At 41.9% G+C, this 26,242-nt stretch overlaps 1 long non-coding RNA gene across 3 annotated transcripts in view; it reads right to left on the bottom strand.

Moving 5' to 3' along the window:
* Window positions 1-26,242, bottom strand: part of LOC129051193 (uncharacterized) — a 270,726-nt gene that overhangs the window by 190,635 nt on the left and 53,849 nt on the right. For all 3 annotated transcript variants that reach the window (XR_008515266.2, XR_008515265.2, XR_008515267.2), the window contains exon 2: window positions 10,862-10,930. This is a non-coding gene — a long non-coding RNA (uncharacterized LOC129051193). The remainder of the gene's footprint in view (window positions 1-10,861; window positions 10,931-26,242) is intronic.

Below are 26,242 nucleotides of genomic sequence, written 5' to 3'. Positions count from 1 at the left end.
ATGCAGCCAAAAAACACATGAAAAAATGCTCACCATCACTGGCCATCAGAGAAATGCAAATCAAAACCACAATGAGATACCATCTCACACCAGTTAGAATGGCAATCATTAAAAAGTCAGGAAATAACAGGTGCTGGAGAGGATGTGGAGAAATAGGAACACTTTTACACTGTTGGTGGGACTGTAAACTAGTTCAACCCTTGTGGAAGTCAGTGTGGCGATTCCTCAGGGATCTAGAACTAGAAATACCATTTGACCCAGCCATCCCATTACTGGGTATATACCCAAAGGACTATAAATCATGCTGCTATAAAGACACATGCACACGTGTGTTTATTGCGGCACTATTCACAATAGCAAAGACTTGGAACCAACCCAAATGTCCAACAAAGATAGACTGGATTAAGAAAATGTGGCACATATACACCATGGAATACTGTGCAGCCATAAAAAATGATGAGTTCATGTCCTTTGTAGGGACATGGATGAAATTGGAAATCATCATTCTCAGTAAACTATCGCAAGGACAAAAAACCAAACACCGCATATTCTCACTCATAGGTGGGAATTGAACAATGAGAACACATGGACACAGGAAGGGGAACATCATACTCTGGGGACAGTTGTGGGGTGGGGGGAGGGGGGAGGGATAGCATTAGGAGATATACCTAATGTTAAATGACGAGTTAATGGGTGCAGCACACCAGCATGGCACATGTATACATATGTAACTAACCTGCACATTGTGCAAATGTACCCTAAAACTTAAAGTATAATAATAATAAAATAAAGAGACAATTAATGAACTGAAATATATGTTAGGTAAAATATTTAGAATGAAGTGCCAAAAGACAAAGAGATGGAAATTACAGAAAAAAAGAGTAAGAGACATAGGGGATGTGTTGAGAAAGACTGACCTGGGTTTAACTGAAGTCCTGGAAGGAGAGTAGAGAGAATAGGCTGGAAGCAATATTTAAACAAGTAAAATGGCTTTAAAATCTCCAAAACTAGTGAAATAAATTAATCCATGGATTCAAGACCCCAATGGCTCCTTGGCAAAATAAATAAAAATAAATGTACTCCCAGATACATCACAGTGAAACTGCATAAAACCAAAGACAGAGAGAAAATTGAAACGTATCACTTCTAAGAAGAAACAGACCTACAGCTGACTTCTCAATAGCAACAGTGGAAGACAGAAGACAGAAGGGTGGTATTTCCAATGGACTAAAAGAAAATACTGCCAATCTAGAATTCTATACCCAGTGAAAATACTTTTCAAGAACAATTTGAAATAAAGACATTTTTAGAACAGCAAACAACCAAGGGGCTTCACCACTAACCTATTTGAACTAAAGAAAATACAAAAGGAAATGATCCCAGATGCAATAGTAGAAATTAAGAATAAGGAACAAAAAAAAATGGTAAATATATGGATAAACCAAAATGAACAGAGTTTATTTTAAAAACCAATAATATTCCCTGTGAAGGTTTAAATGCATATAGAATTAAAATACAGAAGCACAGCACATGAGCCAAGAGAGGAGAACATGGAATAAAAGTATTCTGAGATCCTTACCCTGTTCAAGAGGAAAGTAAATGTACCAACTGATACTAGACTTCGATAAGTCAATAAAGCATATTGTTATCTAGAGAGATCACGGCAGGAGAATGGCATGAACCTGGGAGGCAGAGCTGACAGTGATGGTGCCACTGTGGTGGCAGTGAGGTTGCGCCACTGCACTCCAGCCTGGGTGACAGAGCGAGACTCCACCAAAAAAAAAAAAAAACTGTAGAAGAGTATATGACTTCCAACCAACAGAGGAGTAGAGCTTGAATCATGTATGTATGACTATCCTCAAGAAAATGCCAAAACATAGGTCAGGTGCAGTGGCTCGTGCCTATAATTCCAGCCTTTTGGGAGGCTGCGGTGGGTGGATCACATGAGGTCAGGAGTTCGAGACCAGCCTGGCCAACGTGGGGAAACCCCATCTCTATTAAAAATATGAAAATTAGCCGGGTGTGGTGGCACGCACCTGTAGTCTCAGAGGCAGGAGGCAGGAGAATCGCTTGAACCTGGAGGCAGAGGTTGCAGTGATGGTGCCACTGCATTCCAGCCTGGGCAACAGAGTGAGACTCCATCTCAAAAAAAAACAAAAAGAGAAAAGAAAATGCCAAATAATAGAAAATGAGGGAGGATTTGCCCAGATAGATGTTAGAACAAAGATTACACACATATTTATTTAAATGATGTGGTATAGGCATACAAATAGTGGAGTGGATTATGTTTATTTTTATGTCCCCCTAAAACTTCCTGTGTTGAAACCCTAGCCCCCCGAATGACAGTATCTGGAGCGGGGACTTTAGGAGGTCATTAGGTCGTGTGACTAGAGCCGTCATGACAAGATTGGTGCCCTTACAGGAAGAAACAGCAAACAGCCTGATTGCTTTCTCTGCTCTGTGCCACGTGAGGACACAGAAAGAAGACAACCATCTGTGGACCAAGAAAGTACCTTTTCCTCAACAAAATCTTATCGTGCAGACACCCTAATCATAGACTTCCCAGTCTTCAAAACTGTGAGCAATAAATTTCTGTTGTTTAAGTCACCCAGCTTATGGTATTCTATGATGGCAGCCTGAACTGACCGAGATAAATAGATACACGGATCACAGGAACGGAATCAAATCTACAGTTTTGTGTATATATGGCAATTTCATCTACAATGACAACAATAACGATATAATAAGGAATTAGGAACTGTTCTAAGCGCATTTATTATTAGTGACAAAATACTATTTGCTATAAAAGCATTTCAAATTCCTAGGAAAGAAAGGACTATTCAATAAATAGTTTAAAGAAAACTCCACTTCCATTTGAAAAAATTAACTTAGATACATAACTTGTACCATGCAAAAAATAAATTCCTGTTGGATAAAAATGCTAAATATAAAAAAAAACTATAAAAGAGTTGGAATGAAACTATGAAGTAATTATTATAATCTTGGTATTGCAAAGATTTTCCTAAAACAAGACATATAACCCAGAAGCCATATAATAGAAGATTAACATTTTTAATCTCATAAAATTTTAAAACATTTTTGTTGAAAAATAATACCTCAGAGTTAAAATACAAACAGCAAATAGAAGACATTATATGCAACACACTTATCTCACACAGAATTTATAGCCAAACTATATCAAGATTATATACAAATCAATAAGACACACAACACAATCAAAATCAGACAAAAAAATCAGGCAATTCACAGAAGAAAAATAGAAATGCCAATAATCATATGAGAAAATGCACAGCTTCTGCTAGTAATCAGGGAAATGAAAATTAAAACAATAATGAGATATGATTTTATACTCCTTATATTGCTAAAAATTAAAAAGATTGATAGTAACAAATATTAGCAAGGATGTGTGAAAACAGGTGCTTTCAGATACTTACTGGAAGCAGTTGAGAATTTGTGAGGTCATTTGGAACCCATTAGGCGTCGTCGACCAATGTTTAAATGGGCATTCCCTTTACCCTAGCAATTTCACTCCTGGAAACTCACCTGCGCACAAAGATATACATACAAAAGCAGTTTTTGTAGCCTGGTTTGTTAGCGCAAAACGCTGGGGGTTGGGAAATTTGTAGATGTGTATCAATAGGAGAGTGGCTAAAGATTGACATACTGTGGGACCATGGAATTCTCTGCATACATTAAAATAATGTAGTAGACCTTCATGCACTGACATGGAAAGATGCCCAATACTTATCAAAAAGTAAAATAAAATTGAAAAATAATTTGCATGGTATGACATCATTTATATGTTTCTTACACACACACACACACAGACATTAGAAGAATGGAACCCAAGATGTTGATGTTGGTTACTGATATGGTTTGGATCTGTGTCCCCACCCAGTATCATCTTGAATTATAATCCCCAATGTTGGAGGTGGGGCCTGGTGGGAGGTGATTGGATCTTGCGGGTGGATTTCTCTTGAATGGTTAGCACTGTCTGCTTGGTGCTGTTCTTGTGATAGTAAGTGAGATCTCACGATATCTCACTCACGAGATCACAAGACAAATAAAGTGTATAGCACCGCCTGCCCCATTGTCTCTTGTTCCTGCTCTGCCATGTGCGACACCTCCCTCCTCCTTTGCCTTTAGCCATGACTGGAAGCTGCTTGAGTCCTACCGATGATTCGGGAGCAGGGAAGGAAAGTGCTGGGTAAAGGAGGGTTTGGTCCCCGGCTAGGGCTCCACCCCCACGGACGTAGCTGAAGACAGGCACTCCTGCCTTCCCGCCCAAATGTTGCATTTCCCAAGACCACCCTGGACCGCCAGGCGCCCATCCTGTGCCTATAAAAACACAAGACCTGGCTGGGCCGCCTGTAATCCCAACATTTTGGGAGGCCTAGGCGGGCAGATCGAGAGGTCAGGAGTTTGAGACCAGCCTGGCCAACATAGTGAAATCCCGTCTCTACTAAAAACACATTAAAAAAAAAAAAAAACCACCTAGCTGGGCGTGGTGGTGGACACCTGTAATCCCAGCTACTTGGGAGGTTGAGGGAGGAGAATCACTTGAACCCAGGAAGTAGAGGTTGCAGTAAGCCGAGATTGTGCCACTGCACTCGAACCCTGGCAACAGTGCCAGACTCCTTCTCAAAAAATTAATTAATTAATTAATTAAATAAAAAAGAAGACCCTGGCTGGGCATGGTGGCTCACGCCTGTAGTCCCAGCATTTTGGGAGGCCGAGGCGGGCAGATCACTTGAGATCAGGAGATCCAGACCAGCCTGGCCAACATGATGAAACCCTGTCTCTACTAAAAATACAAAAAATTGGCTGGGCATGGCGGCAGGTGCCTGTAATCCCAGCTACTAGGGAGGCTGAGGCAGGAGAATCGCTTGAACCTGGGAGGCGGAGGTTGCAGTGAGATCACGCCACTGCACTACAGCCTGGGCAACAAGAACAAGACCCCGTCTAAAAAAAAAAAAAAAAGGCCAAGGCGGGCAGATCACGAGGTCAAGAGATTGAGACCATCCTGGCCAACATGGTGAAACCCTGTCTCTATTAAAAATACAAAAATTAGCCAGGCGTGGTGGCATGCTCCTGTAGTGCCAGCTACTCAGGAGGCTGAGGCAGGAGAGTCGCTTGAACCCGGGAGGTGGAGGTTGCAGTGAGCCGAGGTCGCGTCACTGCACCCTGTGATATTGCTTCTAAAATCCAGGGGGAAGTGTATGACATTACTCTCAATATAACAGTGGGTGTACAACCACCCAAGGATACTGCTCCTAATATTCAGGGAAGGAGAAAATGATATTACTCCCAATATCGCAGAGAGTATACAACCCTTCTGTGATATTGTTCCTGATATCTGGAGGGGGAGAGGATATTAGTACAATATCGCAGGCTGTGTACACCCACCCAGTGATATTGTTCCTAATATCCAGGAAAGGAGAGGATGATATTCACCCCATATAGCAGGAGGTGTACACCCACGCTGTGATATTGTTCGTAATATCCAGGAAAGGGAGAGCCTGACATTACTCCCAATATCTCAGGTGGTGTACATCCCCCCTGTGATATTGTTCTTAACATTCAAAAAAGGAGAGGATGACATTACTCCCAATATCGACGAAAGTGTAAACCCTCGTGTGACATTGTTCCTAATATCCAGAAGGGGAGAAGATGTTATTAATCCCCATATTGCAGAAAGTGTGCACCCTCCCCCCATGATATTGTTCCTATGATCCAGGAGAGAAGAGGATGATATTACATTCAATATCGCATGGGGTGTACACGCCCCCAGTGATATTGTTCCTAACTTCAACGTGGGAGAGGATGATACGACACCAAATATCGCAGGGGGTATAAACACTCCTGGGATATTGTTCTTCATATCCAGCAGGGGAGAGGATCATATTACCCCCAATACTGCAGAGAGTGTACACCCGTCTGTGAAACAGTTCGTAATTTCCAGAGGGAGAGATGATACTACTCACGATATCGTAAACACGCTGTGGGTCCACCGTAGGTCGTAATATCCAGTGGGGGAGAAGAGGATGATATTACTCCCTATCTGGCAGCGGTTGTCCACCCCCCAGCGAGGTGGATCATAATTTCCAAGTGGAGGAGAGAGGGATATTACTCCCCATCTGGCAGGGGGTGTCCATATATTATAATTATAATTATAATTACATATATAATATATGTAATTATAATATATTATATCATATATAATTCTAATAATTATAATATATAATTATCATATAATTACATATATAATTTTAATTATAATTAAATATATGATATATTATGTATAATTACATATATATTATATATTATGATTACATATAATACATCATATATTGTAATTACATATATTATATATTATAACATATAAAATATTATATATAATTACATACATATTATATATAATAATTACATATATATCATATATCATGTAATTATAATATATATTATATATAATTACATATATAACATATATTATGATATATTATGTAATTATATACTATATATAACATATAATATATTATATTAATATTTATATATTATATTATATATTATAGTATATATGATATATTTATATATTATATTATATATTATAGTATATATGATATATTTATATAATATATTATTTATAGTATATAAAATATATTATGCATATATAATTTATATAATATATAAATATGTTATTAACATTATATTTATTAATATTATTATATTTAATATTAATGTTATATTACTATCATATTAATATCATATTAATACAATGTGATATTGTATTAATATGATGTATTAATATTAATATTATTTACTAATATTTAATCTCTGAGAGAGACTCTGTACCAAAACAACAAAAAAACAAGACTCTTGCAGGCAGACATAAAGCTGCTGGACGTCGTAAGGAATACATCGGTGGAAGAAGACACAACCCCCTGCTCGTGGAGAGCACGCTGGCAGAAGAGCAGGCCGCCAGGCACTGGCAGGACGGCAGGCCGGCAGGCCATCGAGCAGAGAGGAAGGATGTGGAGTTTGGCCTGAGTGGTCAGAGTTGAGCCTGGCAGCCAAGCAGCCTGACTCCAAGGGAAAACCATCTCCCTTCTGACTCCCCCATCTGCTGAGAGCTACTTCTACTCAATATAAAACCTTGCACTCACTCTCCAAGGCCACGTGTGATCCGATTACTCTGGTACACCAAGGCAAGAAACCGCGGGATACAGAAATCCCTCTGTCCTTGTGATAAGGAAGGGGCTCTAATTGAGCTGGTTAACACAAGCCGCCTACAGACCACACACTAAAAGAGCACCCTGTAACACACACCCACTGGGGCTTCAGGAGCTGCCAACATTCACCCCTAGACACTGCCTTGGGGTCGGAGCCCCACAGCCTGCCCATCTGTATGCTCCCCTAGAGGTTTGAGCAGCAGGGCACTGAAGAAGGGAGCCACGCCCCCATCACGTGCGCTCTGAGGGGGACAAGGGAACATTTCCCATTTCACCCGGAAGCATATGCCGTCATGCTTCCTGTACAGCCTGCAGAACCATTAACCAATTCAACCTCTTTCCTTTATAAATAACCTAGTCTCAGGTAGCAATGCAAAATTTGACTAATACAGTTGCCCACAGGGAAGGGAGTATGAGTAATAAGTAAAGAAATGGCGACTTTCATGTATGAAAATGATGTTTTGGCCGGGCGCGGTGGCTCACGCCTGTAATCCCAGCACTTTGGGAGGCCGAGGTGGGCGGATCACAAGGTCACGAGATCGATACCATCCTGGCTAACACGGTGAAACCCTGTCTCTACTAAAGATACAAAAAAATAGCTGGGCGTGGTGGCGGGCACCTGTAGTCCCAGCTACTCGGGAGGCTGAGGCAGGAGAATGGCCTGAACCTGGGAGGCGGAGCTTGCAGTGAGCCGAGATCGCACCACTGCACTCCAGCCTGGGCGAGAAAGAGAGACTCGGTCTCAAAACAAAAAAAAAAAAAAACAAAAAAAGAAAAGAAAGTGATGTTTTGCCCAAAACTGAGGTGGAAGCAAATTGGGTGTTCATCGTCTTTGAGAGCAGGCTGGAGACATGTTTTGAGAGCTTCAATGAAAGGCCAGGCCCTGCGCCTGTGAGTGATACCTGGGGTTGAATGGGATATAAACCCTGTTGCTTGAAACATTCAATTAATAGGCCCAGATCAATTTGCTATCTTTTACTTCTCAGATCTGTGACTTGGTGTTTTTGATTAGTGAGTCATGTCTGATGGTGGTTCCAAATTATCCATGCCCCACCACTGAGAGGAACCTGATTTTTTATGACCACGCGATGCCAGACAGCAAGCTGTGTCTAGCTAGGTGACGAGGAGGCAAGAAAGAAAGGTCAATGTCCAGCTAAGAGAGGCAAATCTCTCTCCCAGGATCTTTGAACAGCTCACTCCCTTTGCTACCTGTGTTAGAATCCTTCATTAATAAGCAATAAACATTGACTCGCAATTGGAAATTTTAACTGACAACAGTTTGCTCTGTATTTAAATTTTATAAAATAAGACTGTATTGAGGTAATACCTGTGAAATATATAGCTCTATAAATAAATGTCCCCCTAGTATAGCTTTTGATTGGATATTTTCTATCTCAGTGGATATTAAACAACTCATTTGGACCTAGAAAACAATTTGATGTTTAAAATAGGTTTTTATACTCAAAAAAATATTGAGATACTTCATATACTTTTCACAATTACTCGAATGAATGAAAGGGAATGAAGTGGAGAGAGGGTGGTGTGGAAATAAATGAATTTTCAGTCATGGAGCACAAACTCAAAAAGAAAGCCAAATTGACTCCCTGTGGTGCACATCTTTCAAGAGCCCTGCACATACAGACAGGGGGCCCTGGGTTCCAGCCACCAACCCCATTCCCCCCGCTCTCTTGAGAGGCCCCCAGCACCCTTTCCTCGCTGCCTCGGCTGCACTCTCCTAGCCAAACCCCAGCCTGCTCCAATCCAACTGTCTAACTTCTGCTCACCCACACCAGAGCAGCTAAATGTCACCCAAGAAAATCACTTCAAATGACCCGATTCTGATTTGTTACGCTTTCAATTCCTGACCACAGAATTCACTCAGAGACTCAGCCCTCCGGACCGCCCTTCCGTGTTAATCTCATGGGTTCACTTTGTGGCTCTCTCGGAAAACGGTTCTGTCGGCTATGCATGTAGGCTCACGCCTGTAATCCCAGCACTTTGGGAGGCCGAGGCAGGCAGATCGCCTGAGGTCAGGAGTTCGAGGCCAGCCTGGCCAATATGGTGAAACCCTGTCTCTACTAAAAATACAAAAAATTACCCAAGTGTGGTGTAGGACGCCTGTAATCCCAGCTACTCGGGAGGCCGAGGCAGGAGAATTACCTGAATCCGGGAAGCGGAGGTTGCAGTGAGCTGAGATAGCACCACTGTACTCCAGCCTGGGCAAAAAGAGCGAAACTCCGCCTCAAAAAAAAATTAATCAAAAAAGAAAGAAAACTGTCACTTCCCTCTCCTTTAATCCCCTCCCACCCCCATTTTGGCCAATGGGGGCACCTCATTCTCCATGGTAGAAAGGAAAGGAAATAACAACAGAAGCTCCCTCCTGTTCCTAGGCCAACCCTGTGTGAGGTGGGTGCCTACTCTTGCTCCTGTCTTAATGGAAGATGCATCCCTGCTCCTCTCAGAAGCCCATGTGCCCTGGAGCCCACCTTCCTTCTCCAGGCATTTACTCCTCTCTCATATTTTAAAAATTACCCTCAGCTCATTTTGTACTTCTGCTTGAAACCCTCTGTGACTTCTTCTGTACTTAGAAAATCCACAGCCTCTATGTTGGTGGCTGGGCAGTGGGGGCCTGGCCTCTACCCACCTCTCCAGCCCAGCTCCTCCTGTCCTCCATCACCTGTTCAGTCCTTTTGGCTCCTTGAACTAGCAAAACTGTCCCCCACTGCAGGGCCCTCATAGTGGACACAGTGTCCACAGCCCTGTGGCCAGCTTCTGAGTTTACCTGGAACTGAGGCAGACTGTTCCAGCTCGCTAGCTGCCTCCCTAGACAAGAGCCTGGGTCTCTCTGCTTCTCAGCCTAAGGGTGTCCTCTCCCCCACAGAACGTGTCCAGCTTCCCACATGCACAACCCATGAGCGTGGAGAAGTGACCAGCCCTGGAGACAACCCTCAGCCAGTGGGATACAGGAGTAAATAGATGTACTCCCAGTTCCCACCTCTCATTGGGATGATCCTGAGCAAGCGTCACCATTCCTCAGAGGGCCCCCACTGGACTGAGTTCCTGCTCACAGTGATACCCCTTCACGAATGCAAGTGTTAAAGGCTTTTTTTCCCTTCCCTGTCTGCTTCCTACCTCCCAATTTGTGCTTTGTTTTTTTTTTTTTTTTTTTTTTTTTTTTTTTTTTTTTTTTAGACAGAGTCTTGCTCTGTTGCCCAGCCTGGAGTGCAGTGGCGCCATCTCGGCTCACTGCAACCTCGGCCTCTCAGGTTCAAGTGATCAAGCAATTCTCCCACCTCAGCCTCACTGAGTAGCTGGGATTACAGGTGCATGCCACCACGCCCGGCTAATTTTTGTATTTTTAGTAGAAACAGGGTTTCACCATGTTGGCCAGGCTGGTCTTGAACTCCTGACCTCACGTGATCCACCCATCTTAGCCTCCCAAAGTGCTGTGATTACAGGCATGAGCCACCGTGCCTGGCCCAATTTGTGCTTCTTGAAATCACTTCCCAGGTAAACTACCAGCGCCCAAGTCCCTCTCATAGAGCCAAACTAGGATGCACTTTGACAATCTAAGATCCTTGTTTTCTTAGATGTTTTCTGTGTCTCCTTACCAGCCTGTCAGGCTAGAGCAGGTCCTTGTCTATCTTGGTCATCACTGTGTCATCAGTGCCAGCACATTCCTGGAGATCAAAAAAAATGAAAAAGTGAGTCAATGAATGAACAAGCCAAAACTGCTGAATGCACACAAGCACACCCACATGTACACAATTCCCTAAGTTTTGAAAAATCAAAGATTGAATATTCTCTAAGCAAGCACTGACACCAAAACCTGAGACACTCATTCTTCGTTCTCATCTAAGAGTTAACAGTTTTCCCGAGGCCTCCTTCTCCAAGGGCAATGTTATCCACTAGTTAACTTAAGCCTTTTAGAGGAAAAAAAAAAAAAGTTAGTTACTTGAGATTAACACTAGAACATGCTTCTGTCTCCTGGTCTTTCTCTCTTATTTCTCTTAGTCAAGCCATTCCCCACTTGCCCTTCAGTATAGATCAGTAATTCAGAGTGAAATCTCTAGAGTTAGACTCCCTGGGTTCAAACTCCAGCTTAGCCTCATTTTTCTTTTTCTTTTTTTTTTTTTTTTTTTACCATTTGTGTGATGGGGATAAGAGTACTATATCACAAGGTTACTGGGGGACTAATTGCATTAAAATATATAAAGTGCTTAGGACAGTGTTGGCACATGGTAGGCACTATGCAGGTATTTGTCATTAGTTCTAGTGTTATGTCTTTTTTTTTCTTCTTCTTCTTCTTCTTTTTGAGACGGAGTCTCATTCTGTTGCCAGGTTGGAGTGCAGTGGCAGGATCTCGACTCACTGCAACCTCCACCTCCCAGGTTCAAGCAATTCTCCTGCCTCAGCCTCCCGAGTAGCTGGGACTACAGGCCTGAGCCACCACGCCCAGCTTATTTTTGTATTTTTAGTAGAGACGGGGTTTCACCAAGTTGGCCAGGATGGTCTCAATCTCTTGACCGTGTGATCTGCCCCCCTCGGCCTCCCAAAGTGCTGGGATTACGGGCATGAGCCACCGCACCCAGCCAACCTAGTGTTATCTCTTATTTCCCACCTTTGGAACCTGATACTGAGGACACAGCCGTGTAGTCTGCAATCCCCCACCCTCAGTCTGCAGTTACCACTCCTTCTCCTGCCTTCAATCAGGACCTTTCACAAACAGAATCCAGGGTCCCAAGTGGAGGGCAAAGCCTCACTGAGATGTAAGACAGCCCCTCCTTGATCCAAAACCCTACCTCAGTCCCCCATCAAGGGAGCTATGATGCTTAATTTTGTATGTCCACTTGGCTGGGCCATGGTGCCCAGGTATTTGGTCAAACATTATTCTGGATGTTTCTGTGTGGGTGTTTTTGGATGAGTTTGACATTTAAATTGGTGGACTTTGAGTAGAGTGCCCTCCGTGAGTCAGTGGGCCTCATCCAATCAGCTGACAGCCTGAACAGAACAAAAGATTACTCTCCCCCAAGCAAGAGGGAATTCTGCCAGCAGATGGTTTCAGACAAGAACTGCAACTGTGGCTCTTTCCTGGGTCTCCAGCAGGATGGTCTCTCCTGTGAATTTTAGGCTTGCCAACTTCCATTATTCATGCACCTATTCCTTAAAATAAATCTATATACTGTTGATCAAAATTAAGGCTGTTGGGGCTGAAATAAATTGAAAAAGCTTTAGCGGAAGTCAAATGTGAGCATCAACCTGGAAAAACACACCAACAAATTTAGGTGTGTTCCAAAGTCTGTTACAAGTTGGAATGCCATTATAAGAACGTTTAGGAGAAGGGAGGGGGTCTTCTCATATCAGAGTTGCTCTTTTTTATTGGTAGGTACAATTCAGAGGTTACAATCATTGGCTACAGTTTATAGCATACTGGCCAAAATGTCCTACAGGCAAGAAAATCAGCAAAACTTCATGCATCAGAAACAAATCAGTGTCCGTTTCAGTGTTAATAGGTTACATATTAATCAGTACATCAAAAATTTGAGGAACTCAAAATAAGACTTGAGAGACTCACAATAAGCTTTGTTACTCAGAGGGGCCAGGCGCGGTGGCTCACGCCTGTAATCCCAGCACTTTGGGAGGCTGAGGCAGGCGGATCACAAGGTCAGGAGATCGAGACCATCCTGGCTAACACGGTGAAACCCTGTCTCTACTAAAAATACAAAAAATTAGCCAGCGTGGTGGTGGGCGCCTGTAGTCCCAGCTACTCAGGAGGCTGAGGCAGGAGAATGGCGTGAACCTGGGAGATGGAGCTTGCAGTGAGCCGAGATGGTGCCACTGCACTCCAGCTTGGGCGACAGAGCAAGACTCCGTCTCGAAAAAAAAAAAAAGATTTGTTACTCAGAGACAGGATGTAAGCCACGAATCATAAGACCTTTCCCAGGTGGTTAATTTGGAAGCCTGCCAAAGGTGACCTGTAAGTTATCATTTCCCCTTTTTGATCAAAAATCTTCCTGTGGAAGCACTGATGATAAATCTCCGCTTAGGTTAGAGTGATAGACATTCTTTATCCCTAGGCACTGAGAAGGCTCATTCCCAGGAAGTCTCATCTCTCGATGCAGAGAAAGAACCTTGTTATTGAAGGCAGGTTGTTAGCAACATGGGGTAGAACATGACACAAGGGCTATGTGCTGTTTTCCTGAATAATGAATCACATCCAGTTGCTGGGTGATATTATTTTGGCCTTAGCTGTTGAGGAATAGTTTCCATATTCTGGAGAATTTGGGTAAAGAGAAAGGTGAGTGTCTTAATTTTGCTCACAAAAGCATACTTTACCCAATTGTTGTAAGGTGGCTCAAAAGAAGGACAATTTTTTTTGACATTGGAAAACAGAATATAAAAAGAATTAGCAATTTTTTAAAAAGTCATAAAAATCATTTTAGTCCTCTATCAGTGCAGTCCCGTGTAATTCTTGTTTTCTTTGATGTTGGGTTAGTGATCTTGATGTACAAGTTTTATGGAAGTTTTTACTTAGTCTATTATTCTTAAAGTTATCGGAAATCTGTATTCAAGAGTACTTGTTAGAGTCTCTTCCATGGAAAGCAGTTTTGGAGTATAGCTGATTGCAAATGTTTCTAGAGAAGATTTCAAAACAATAGCTCTGGCCTGTAATCCCAGCACTTTGGGAGGCCAAGGCGGGCGGATCACTTGAGCTCAGGAGTTCGTGACCTGCCTGGGCAATGTGGCAAAATCCTGTGTCTACTAAAAATACAAACAATTAGCCAGGCGTGGTGGTGCATGCCTATAATCCTAGCTACTCGGGAGGCTGAAGCAGGAGAATCGCATAAACCTGGGAGACTGAGGTTGCTGAGAGCTGAGATTGCACCACTACACTCCACCCTGGGTGACAGGGCAAGACTGTCTCAATTTAAAAAAAAAAAAAAAAAAAAAAAGTTATGATGACAAAAACTTTGAATAGCCATAGGTTACATCTGATGAAAGTTTCCAATTGACAAAGAAATTTAGTTATTTCCATTGCATGTAACATTTTCAGATAACAACCACAACTATGACTGACAGTGTCATATCAGGACCATTAGACTTTTATAAATTTTATATAATCTTTAGAATACTCATATTAATAACATATCCATATAAATATAATTTTAGAAAAAAATTAATCAAAATTATGACTGATAATATACTGGGTTTTTACAATTTATATACTTTTTGGAACATTTATATCAACAACATACCCATAAATGTAACTGAAGGAAGATCTAGTATCATTTATTATTTGTCATTGTTTTCCATATAATTTACCAAATACATATAATTATTAGGTCAAAAGCCGCAATTCCTTTTGCACCAACCTAATATTTACTCCAAAAAGACTTAATTTAGGATTTTCACCTTTGGAAAATATGTCAAATATGTCAGAAGTTTCAAAACATTGGAACAAAACAAAATTACAGGTTATTGTCTTTGTAAAATAATAGTTATTCATTTAACCAGTGTGACAATCAAAAGATCTCAGGGGCCATACAGAAAGTTACACGAATGTAAAACCCTTAACTCATTTACGGCTCAGTTTTCCTAACTAATCAAGAAACCTAATAAAGGCAACACAGGAATTATCTTGATAAAATGTAAAATCTTTGATTTTTCAGTCAGCTACCAAAAAGGTAAAGAAAAACCTCCTGTGGTGTGATTGCTTCTCCTTATGAGAAGCCAATTTAGATAACCTGGAAGCCAAGCCTGATGAAAAGGATATTTAAATTTAAATAGACAGACACAGGAAAAGTGTTTCCAGGGTGATGAGTGAACACTGCATCACAGAGGAATGTAAACAAGAAAACCATTACCTTGATCAGGGGAATACATGGTTCTTTGTATGGGAAGTCTCCAAATTACATTGACCAATTCAGACACATCAAGAAAAGCCAAGAGAATGGAATCAAGTTACACTGGAGGAAAACATTGCTTTTCTGGAACTTCAAGATAAACATTTCAGCAGCAGGCCACGACATCAGAATTAGAACTAGAGAAAAAAGTTATAGGAGTGGATGAAAAGGCGGAAAGAGCTATCACCTCAGCCAGGCAAAAAGATATATCTTTTCAAGAGCAGGAAAAACAGAAAGCAATGATACCTGCTCTGCAAATTAGCAGAGCACAGCAAAAGTTGAACTTGCAAAATATAAATCTCAGAAGTTTCAAAAAGAAAAAGATAACAGAATTAAAAGTCAAAATCTCTTACAATGTCATTAAGAGCAAATCAATACTTTAAGAAAAACTTGTTCCAACATAGGGGACCAATCTTTAGAAAGACTTATAAATAATTCCCTTTTAATTATAGCCAACTTAATCACACACAAAATTTCTTTCTTAAATTCTCTTTTCATGAACTGGATACAGACCATTTATGACATGCTTAGTTTATCCTACACTTCCTTTTTCTTAAATACCAAGTCATTTTACTTTAGGACAAAAAATTATTATTCAAGATTTTTTCTCATACAAAATTATTTTTTCTTTAACCTTACTTAATAAAAACATATATTTATGTCCACAACTTTCTTCACATCTCTCTCTCTCTCTCTTAATGGTTCCTTTCTATCTTCTTATATCTTTCTCCTAAATCTACATTTTGAATCAACTTTTAAATAACCTCCAAATTAGACAAAATTATTTTTTCTCAGTAAAGAACATATTTTATCCCTTTTTATGATTTTTTTTTCTTAAAAACACATCTTGTTTTTTACGTACACTTTATATACAGAATTATACATATTATTTAGAATTTTTATTCTTAGCAACCTTACATTTTGGTGAAAACCTAGGAGGCAAGAAATCTTGAATCATCTGTCACGTATCAGTATTTCATAGATGAAAACCGTTTGATACAATTTTTAGAAACATGTTTCCTTCTAACATAATTTTTTCTTAATTGGAAATAACTCAGACATTTAATAAGTAGTTATTATTTAACACAATTTTAATATTTCAAAGTACATGAAAATTTTATGTATAAGCACTTTATCCCATTTACATTTATTTTAAGTTTACCCAGATTATGAGAAATGAGATATTTGACAAACCTAGGCATTATTTCAACTTATTTCTATGTTAATCATTTTCACGGCTTATGAAGATATTTCTATTTTACCAATAACTTTAAAGCTATCTTATTAAAGATTTACTTAGTCACATGAACTTGGGGAATATTGGGGCTAATTTATGAGTGAAAAGACAAGTGGATCCAAATTATATCTCTGACAAAATTGGGACCTATTTACATGAATAAACTTTGTTTGCCCCAATAGATAATATAGTGAAGACTCTGAACCAAAATTTTGGAAATAGCAGTTTCCATGGCAGTTTTATATTTTTAAGAACCTCTTTCACTTCTTTTTTTTCCTTTGGTTTCATATGAATTTGGGGTTACATTTTTAATGTTGACCCTTTATCTAGGACTGGCTGAATTCTATAAGAAAAACAAAACCTCCAAGCAACCTTGGATTAGTAATACCAGTAGCAGTGAGTTTTATCTCAATACCAGTAGAAAACTCAGCAGATTCATAGTAGGCAGCAGAAAAAAATAGAGAAATAAAGAACTTAGAAGATCCTACATACTAACGTTAAGAGTTGCAGGGTTTTGGAATAACGACTATTTGAGTTCTGAATTTTCCTTGAAGTAACTTGCCCATCAATTTACAAATGTGCACAAGAATGGGCCATAATATGTAGCCAGCTGGAGGCCTAGAAAACCTGGCATTGCCTCAACGGTTCAGAATCCCAGAGTGTTTCTCATTAACAAAGTTTAGGGATAAAAAATTGTTTAAAAAAACTCTGTATTTTTTAATCTCAGCAGTTTTATTCTCATTCTGTAGTTGTTCCATTTGCTTCTTTTGTTTCGAATTTAAATATATTTCCCCCTTTTGAGAGAAGAAAATGTGAGCATTGTGAAATTCCAAAAATCTCTGCCTAAGAGATATATAAAGCCAAGGGAACAAGCAGAAAGGAGTGAGTTCAGATCAGAGGGGCTGAAGAAGGGGGAGCAGGTGAAGGTTACAAAGCTTTTAGGTGCTGTTGGAAGTAAGTCACCCATTCAATTTGTTTGGTTCTAAAGCCAGCTTTTTCCAATTCTGGGTTCAAATAAATCATTTTAGGCATTTCAAAAAAATTCCCATTTTGGCTGTTGCTGCTTATGACCATCCCGAGTTAGGTTGATCCACTTACCTAAGTACTGGCAAGAACAAGGACCATAAGGATTACACATAAAACCAGCTGGTGCAACTAGAGGACCCACTTCCCATCTTGGTTGTTTTGAGTGAGACAAGCTATGTAGTGAAGCAAGAGTGCCCTCACGCAATCAAAAAAGGAGAAAGCTAAGGAAAGGTTGTCTCACCCCAAACTCCCAGGAAACAATTCACAGAGCTCCTATTCTCCCTTGCCGTAGTACTCAACAAAAACCTTTACCTCGAATTTACTCTCTCATTCTGAGAGAGTCCTCGTATGTCCTAGCCAAGGAGGAAATCAGATTCAATAAACCAGAGCTTTTACTAAGACAAGAAGTTAATTGATTTCAGGAGGAACTCATTTGTAGACCTAGCAGGTGCATCTAAGTTCAAAAATGCGATGCGTTCATTGTCATTTCCTGCACGAAGGTTGGAAGCTGCTCCAGGTGGTCCAGGGAGGTCACTCTGAAATCCTGCCAACTATGCCATTTTGTCAACCAAAATTAAGGTTGTTGAGGCTTTGGAAGGCTGGACAAAGGCTTACTGGAAGCCAAATGTGGGGAGCAACCTGGGAAGACACACCAACAAAGTTGGTGTTCCAAGGTCTGTTTCAAGTTGTAATGCCTTTACAAGAAAGTTTAGGAGAAAGGAAGGCAGCGCCACATATCAGAATTGTCATTTTTTTATTGGAGGGTACAAGACAGAGGTTACAATCCTTGGCTACAGTTTACAATATACATGCTAAAATGTTCTACACACAAGACAATCAGTAAAATTTCATGATTAAGAAAGAAATCAGTGTCCTTTTCAGTAGCAGTAAGCTATGTATTAATAAATGTATCGACAGTTTGAGGAATTCACAATAGGATTTGAGGGACTCATGATAAGATTTGAGGGACTCAGGGGCCTGGCACGGTGGCTCACACCTGTAATCCCAGCACTTTGGGAGGCTGAGGTGGGGGGATTACCTAAGGTCAGAGTTCGAGACCAGCCTGATCAATGGATGAAACTGTCTCTACTAAAAAAATACAAAAATTAGCCAGGTATGGTGGAGGACACCTGTAGTCGCAGCTACTCGGGAGTCTGAGGCAGGAGAATCACTTGAACCCGGGAGGCAGAGGTTGCAGTGAGCCGAGATCATGCCACTGCACTCCAGTCTGGCCGACAAAGCGAGACTCCATCTCAAAAAAAAAGATTCTTTAGATTCTTTACTCAGGGACAGGATGTAAGCCATGAATCATCATAAGACCTACCCCAGGAGATTGATTTGGAAGCCTGCCAAATGTGACCTGTAGGTTACCAACATCCGTATCTAATCTGTATCCACATCCTATTAATCCTGTCAACTAAGCTATATCTATATCTATACCTATAGCTATATCTACACCCACATCCTATCAGTTCTGTTTCTTTGGAGAATGCTAATACAAGAGGCAACCTGAGAAAGGAGCTCTGCCCCCCACGGAAGGTGGACACTGAAAAAGATACCATCATTCATCTCTTCTCCCTACACAGATCATCATCTGGCCACTGATGTTTTAGTCAAGTATTGAACCCATGTCCTTTGTTTTCATATTTCTCCAACTGATGTTTTTTTTAATTACCTTAACTACTGTCACATGGACATATTGACTTTAAATATTTTGTGACGAAGAGGCCTCTTTTGGAGAACGTTCTCAGAAGGAAAGACTGCCTCTTGCCTGCTTCTTGCCCCTCCTACCTCCTGTTTGTTGATTAGCCTTCATCTTATGATCTTCTCTGGCTCCCCGTGCTAATATGCCCATCCTTAATTCTAAACAGAGACCCCCTCGCTCACTCAGTTTCATGATAAATTGATGAGTGACCCTGTTTCACCAAGACACCAACACTACAAGGGTAACTTTCTAGCACTTGCCTCAAAACAACTCCTCCTGCAGCCTGTGGGACCATCACAAAGCTATACAATGATCCCTCCTCTTTTATCCAGACTTTTATCTAGACTTAAGTCACTGGCAGAACAGCCCAGAGTCAGAGGATGCTTCATCGTCCTTGCCCATAAATGCTCCACCTGAGTTTTTAAAGTCTCATCACCCATAAGACCTCACTCCCTTCCCCCCAAAGTCTTCGATGCTCTTCTGAGATGCTCAGTTCAAGGATATCTTGTGTTCCTGAACTGTCTTTATGTCCTGAACTCCGGGTTTATTCTGCTTGTATTCTTCATGTAAATTTGATCTTACTGAACAAAACATAATCTTAAACCAACTCCAGTAATTGCCCCCATTCCTCTCCTAAAGTTTCCAGCATTAGATTCTGCTCATAGCACACCAACAGTGTCTGATACACAGCTCAAGAAATAGTCACTGAATAAATGAATACACTAATAGCAAAAACCCTTCTGGTTGACACTGATTTTAGCAGTTAAATTCTGACATGTCTAGGCATGATTTTCTTATTTATTCTCTTTCAGGCTTGCTAAGATTCATGAATTTGTAAATGTATGTCCTAATCTCCAAACTTTGGAAGATCTGTGTGGTTATTTCCTATCATGGTTTTTATCTGGTTTTCCCCTTGGGACTCCAATTATTTATAAGTTAGAGAGTTTTATATTTCCCCTATAAGTCCCTGAAGCTCTGTTCTCTTTTTTTTTTTATCTTTTTCCTTTGTTCCTCAGATTTAGTCATTTGTATTAATCTGTCTTCAAGTTCACTGACTCTTCCGTCACTTCCTTTCTGCTAATAAGTCCGCCTAGTGAATTTTTTTAATAATTGTTTTTTAGTTCTAGAAGTTGTATTTTGTTCTTTTTCTATAGGCTCTATATTTCTGTTAAGATTTCCCTTTTTTAAATCCATTATAACCACGTTTCCCATAATTGTAATACAATTACCGTTGTAGTTGCTTTAACTCCTTTGTGTGATAATTTCAGTCTCTAGGTCATGAAGATGACCTCTATTGATTGTCTTTTCCTTTGATAATTGGTCTCATTTTTGTGTTTTTTCATACATCAAATACTTTTGGATTTTATCTTAATTTTGTGGATTGTTACATTGTTGAGACTCTGGATTCTGTCATATTACTCTGAAGAGTGTTAATGTTTTTATTTAGCAGGCATCAAACTTGTTGAGTTTCAAACTACAAACTCTATTTCATCTGAAGTGGGCAGCAGGTCTAATTTCATTTCAGGTGTTTTGGCCTTAGCTGCAAGCTTCTTTGGGTCTGCACCATGCATGCACAATTCAGGGATCAGCCAGAGACGGGCAGAATTTATTCACAGAACTTGGGGCTCTCTTCTCTGCTTATTTCCTTTCTGGAATTCATTCCCTCATTTTCCAGCAGCTGTCCTCTGTCTCTGTCCTCTGGTTCTTCAGGCCAGAAAGAGAGTGGGCTTTCTATCAGAATATTTGATGCTCTGTGCTGTGTCATGACTGTAGCTTCCTTCAAATCCAAAGTCATCAAAAGGGGAAACCAACTTCACACTAGTCCCTTCTTCCAAGTTTCAAATACGCTACACAATCTGCCTGTCTTTGGTCACTACTCAGAGCCTTTCAGATTTCTATATTTTATCTAGGGTTTATGGTTATTACCTGAAGGAGGGTCAGTATATTAGAAGTCTATTAGGAGTGCACTCCACTGTACTGGAGAAGAACCAACACACAATCAATACATTGGCTTTAGAATAATGTTCGGCATTTTCAGTTCATTTATACACATATTTATTTGTAGTGCAGACTCAAATACCATCAAAACTATAATTTTTATGTATTTTTTGTTTACTAATTGAGAACCAAGAAATAATGACAGTTGGGTAGAAAAGAGTTACGTTGAGAACTTCAGCAGCGGAAAGCTACAGCAATTGAGAGAAATTCTGGAATTTCCTTGTAGCCAAGAAAAAGGAAATTTTATGGATTTCATATGTTTCAGAGTATAGTAATGGGAAATCTGCAAATCCACTGAGGAATTAACTTCCCTGGTCCTGAACTCAATGGAGTGATGTGTCATCTCCTGTCAGTAGTGATATTTGTACATACTGAGTTACTCATTATTTGTTTTAATCCTGGGATTTAAGGGTTAAATGAGATTACTCAAGTAAAGAATTTTTCATAGTGCAGATAGAGAGCAAAGATAAAGATGGTGGTCTTGGTAGCAGTAACATAAACTCTACTTTTATCTTATCTTTGTAAAGGAGAACCAATTTCACCTCCTGACAGATTTCAACCCAGTATGTCAGTGACTCCTAAGTCAGAATGTCACTCACTTGATTTGGCTCCGGTGGGAAACTGTCTCCAAAAAACCAGCAAACCCATCATCCTGGAGGCAGAACACTGTCTGCATTCTGGCCAGGTTCTGGGCATCAGGCACCCCTGTCCCTCAGACACTTCGCCAGCGCAAGCACTCAGGAAAGGCCTGGGAGCCGGCTGGGGAACAGCCTCGGGGTCCTCCAGTCAATTTCCACATAAGTGCTGCAAGCTTTGTTCTGAGGAATTAATCAGAGGAGCAATGATCTGGAGAAGGCGCCTGGGGAATGAGGGAAGCATGATGCACGTTAATCAGCCTTGCGTGTGGAGCTAGGGTCGCCTTTCACGCACAGTCTCTGTGCCCCAGAGCCCTCTCCTCAACCCCACCAGAGGCCACCAAGCAGGGCGTGGGCTCTCAGCTGTGTCTCCAGCCCTGGGGTAGGAGGACGCCCTGCAGAACCAGCCACATCCCCTCACGTGAGAGTCAGCTGGCTGAGCTTGTGTTTGGCACTCTGCCTGGAGAAGGGTCAAAGGCAAAGGCTAGTCTACGTTTATGATGAGGGCTTCATCGGTGACCACAGTCAGGATTTATGCTGAGGTCATGGGTAGAGGTCAGTAAGTGGTAAGGATTAGGGATGAGTATATAGCAAGGACCAGAGCAGTCTATGGCCAGTCCGCCTGTGGCTCTGTCTGTGATCAGAATAAAAACTAAGCTTATATTCATGGCAAGGGCTTAGCTGAGGGTCAGAGTCAGGGTGCCAGGAACCCTGATTAAAAACCTAGCACCTCTGAAGTTCTCTCAGCCAAGAAGAAAGTCAGTTCATGTGAGGAAGCTCAGGTGCTCATTTCTCAGAAGCTACACGTGCTATGTCTCCCAGGTAACTGCAGACTAACGAAAACTGCATCATAATTACTTAGAGATGTTTGTTTCAAAGGCAGATGCTGCAGCCCCGCCCAACAACTATGAACCTGGGAAGCTGAAATTCAATGAGTTTCCCAGCAATTCTGATGCACTCTAAATTTGAGACCCTCTGCTTCAGCTCCCCCAAAGCTTTCCTTCCAAGGAGCTCTCCAAAGCGGCATTCCTTATAGCCTCAGGGCATCTGTGTGCAATCCCAAGCCCCTTTCCCACTTTGGATTTGGGGCTGTGGCAGATGCAGCTGTTCCCTCCCTGCCACCTTCCAGCACAAGGCTGAGCAATGTAGATATGCCTCGGAAGTCAGCTATGTCCTCCTTCAGTGATAGTGACGGTGGCACCTCAGGATCTGACTATGTGCACCCCTGGCTGGCTTCTCCCCATCACAGACAGCAGATCCTACATGATAGTAACAGCGATCATAAATAATAGCAACTCACATTTATGTGACACTTACTATGTGCCAGGCATACAGTAATACATGACCTACAAGTATTAGCTCAATTAATCCCCACAACAACCTCCGAGGTAGGTACTATCATTGTTCCCATTTCACAATGAGGAAACTGAGGCCCAGAGAGGCGAAGAAACCTGACCAGGGCCACAAGGCTAAAGAGAGGCAGAGCCTAGACTGATCCCGGCGCATACCCTCTTATCTATGATACTCTAGGCCATAGCAAACAATCCATGGTATTGTTCCCCCAAAACGTGACTACTTCTTAAAACAGGCATTATAATAAGTACTGTCCCCACTAACTCCAGCTGTTCTCCCTCAATGCTTAATCAAACTCTAAATGTATCTTAACTTTGTAAAAGGGAACCCGTGCCTTTTCCTCATCTGAATTTCTCAGAGGTGTGGGAAAACTTTAGGCCTTGCATCTAATTTCTGGATGTAGACAGAGATGCTTGCTTTCTCTCTCACCTCTTCTCCTACATCTATGATACCTGCCTCAAGAACCCTGCTCCCTGCATAGCCTTTCCCAACAGCAGGACCAGGGGAGGAATCCAAGACAGAATCCATGCTCCCCAGGCCTGGCCCTCAAGCCTCTCCTACAGCACAGGCATGAAAGGGGCTCCTCGTCAGAGCTGGCATCTTACGACCACAACAAGCCTCTGCAGAAATGGCTTCTTAAAGTAACATTGCTCCAAGTTTGAGACCAGCCTGGCCAACGTAATGAAATCCAGTCTCTACTAAAAATACAAAAAATTAGCCGGGTGTGGTGGCGGGCGCCTGTAGTCCCAGCTACTCAGGAGGCTGAGGCAGGAGAATGGTGTGAACCCGGGAGGCAGAGGTTGCAGTGAGCTGAGATCACGCCACTGCACTCCAGCCTGGGTGACAGAGTGACACTCCAACTCAAAAAAAAAAGAAAAAGGAACATTGCTCCTTTTCCTCTGTATCACTGGAGATATTGGACATAACTGGGGTAAACAGGGGCTTCCCTATGAACCTAGGCCACCCAATGGGAAACTGACAGTTCCCTTATAAGGGTCACGCTTAGCCACTTGGAATTTGGCTTTTTGCCCTCTGGTTGGTGATTTTAAGACATGAAAGAAAATGCCATTTATTTCATTGTTAAATATGCATTTTAAGGCAAAGTAATATATACACATAATTTAAAAATTCAGGCTGGGCACAGTAACTAATGCCTGTAATCCCAATGCTTTTGGAGGCTGAGGTAGAAGGATCACTTGAGGCTAGGAGTTTGAGACCAGCCTGGGAAATATAGTGAGACCCTGTGTCTACCCCAAAAAAAAAAAAAAAAAATTAGCCAGGTGTGGTGATGCATGCCTGTGGTCCCATCTACACAGGAGGCTGAGGTGGGAAGATCGCTTGAACCCAGGAGTTTGAGGCTGCAGTGAGCTATGATCATGCCACCTCACTCCAGCCTGGGTGACAGAGAGAGACCTTGTCTCAAAAAAAAAAAAAAAAGTCAAAGGCTGTAGAAGGGCTTATGATGAGAAGCAACCCCACCTCCTCCCCACTCCCAGGTGATACATAGTTTCCAGTGACAGAGAAGTGCTGGAAAGGGAAGAGCATGGTCCCTTTAAATAATAGGGACGTGAAGAAGGGAAGTGTTGTGTAGAGGAGGGCATGGTCCCTGGCTAGGGCTCCACCCCCACAGACTAGGTGAGGACAGGCATTTCCTGCCCAAATGTTGCATTTCCCAAGACCACCCTGGCCTACCACGCCCCCATCCTGGGCCTATAAAAACCTGAGACCCAGTCAGGCACGCGGTGGCTCACGCCTGTAATCTCAGCACTTTGGGAGGTTGAGGCAGGAGGATCACCTGAGGTCGGGAGTTCAAGACCAGCCTAACCAGGCTGAGGCAGGAGAATTGCTTGAACCTGGGAGGCGGAGGTTGATGTGAACTGAGATCACGCCATTGCACTCCAGCCTGGGCAACAAGAGCAAAACTCCATCTCAAAAAAAAAAAAGAAAAAAAAAAAACCTAAGACCCTATCGGGCAGATAGGCAGACGTTGAGAGGAGCACATGGGTAGAAGACACAAGCAGCTGGATGTCCTCGAGAGGACATGGAGAGGAGCATACCAGTGGAAGAACACAGTCAGGCACCAGCACACTGGCCGGCCATTGACCAGCAAAACAATGCAGAGCTGGGACGGAGCAGTCCAAGAAGAGTGGGGCCTCCACATGGCCCGACTCCAGGGGAAAACCATCTCCCTTCTGGCTCCTTCATCTGCTGAGAGCTACTTCTTCTCAATAAAACCTTGCACTCATTCTCCAAGCCCACGTGTGATCCGATGCTTGTGGTACACCAAGGCAAGAAACCGTGGGATACAGAAATCTCTCTGTCCTTGTGATAAGGCAGGGGCTCTAATTGAGTTGGTTAACACAAGCCGCCTATAGACGGCAAACTAAAAGAGCACCCTGTAACACACACCCACTGGGGCTTCAGCTGTGAACACTCGCCCCCACAGCCTGCCTGTCTGTATGCTCATTTCAGCAGTGAAGCACTGAAGAGGTGAGCCACACCCCCAATGCACGCCCTGCGAGGGGGACAAGGGAACCTTGCCCGTTTGACCAGGACTCAGGAAATGCTTGTTGATTGACACCTTAATATTTCTATTTATCAGCTCAGAACCTAATGATGTAGAAGTGGAGCTTTTCCTCTTTCATTTTATTCAACATCACTTGTGAAATGTGGGGTTTATGCTGGGTGGAGGAATAAGACAAAGATGAACTAAACATGGTCTCCCCACCTTGAAATCATCTCTGTCTAGGGGCTGGAGGGTTGAGCATGGGGCATTAAAATGGATATTTATAATGCCAGAAAGAAGGACATAACTGGCAAAATACTAGTACCAGTGAGCATTTTGGGAATCCAATGAAAGCTCCCAGGAGCTTACGATGGGAGGAGTTGGGTGGGGCATGGGCCACTGGACACCAACATTTCAGCCAAACCTTGAAGAATGGTAGGGAAGACATGAGCCAGTTCTTGTAGGTGGAAGATTTCTGGAATGCTGGGGGAAAGCATGCTGCAGTCCAGACCAGAGAGGGCCAGAAACTCTGTGACCTTCATCTTCCATCCCCTGGGGAGCCATATTCCAAAGGGCCTAGATTTCCTCATCTATTAGATGGGAAAAATAATACCAGCCAGATTACACG

The sequence above is a fragment of the Pongo abelii genome, chromosome 19 (genome assembly GCF_028885655.2).
Source record: "Pongo abelii isolate AG06213 chromosome 19, NHGRI_mPonAbe1-v2.0_pri, whole genome shotgun sequence".
NCBI classification, from domain to species: domain Eukaryota; kingdom Metazoa; phylum Chordata; class Mammalia; order Primates; family Hominidae; genus Pongo; species Pongo abelii.
This window is presented reverse-complemented; position numbering and strand designations above follow the sequence as displayed.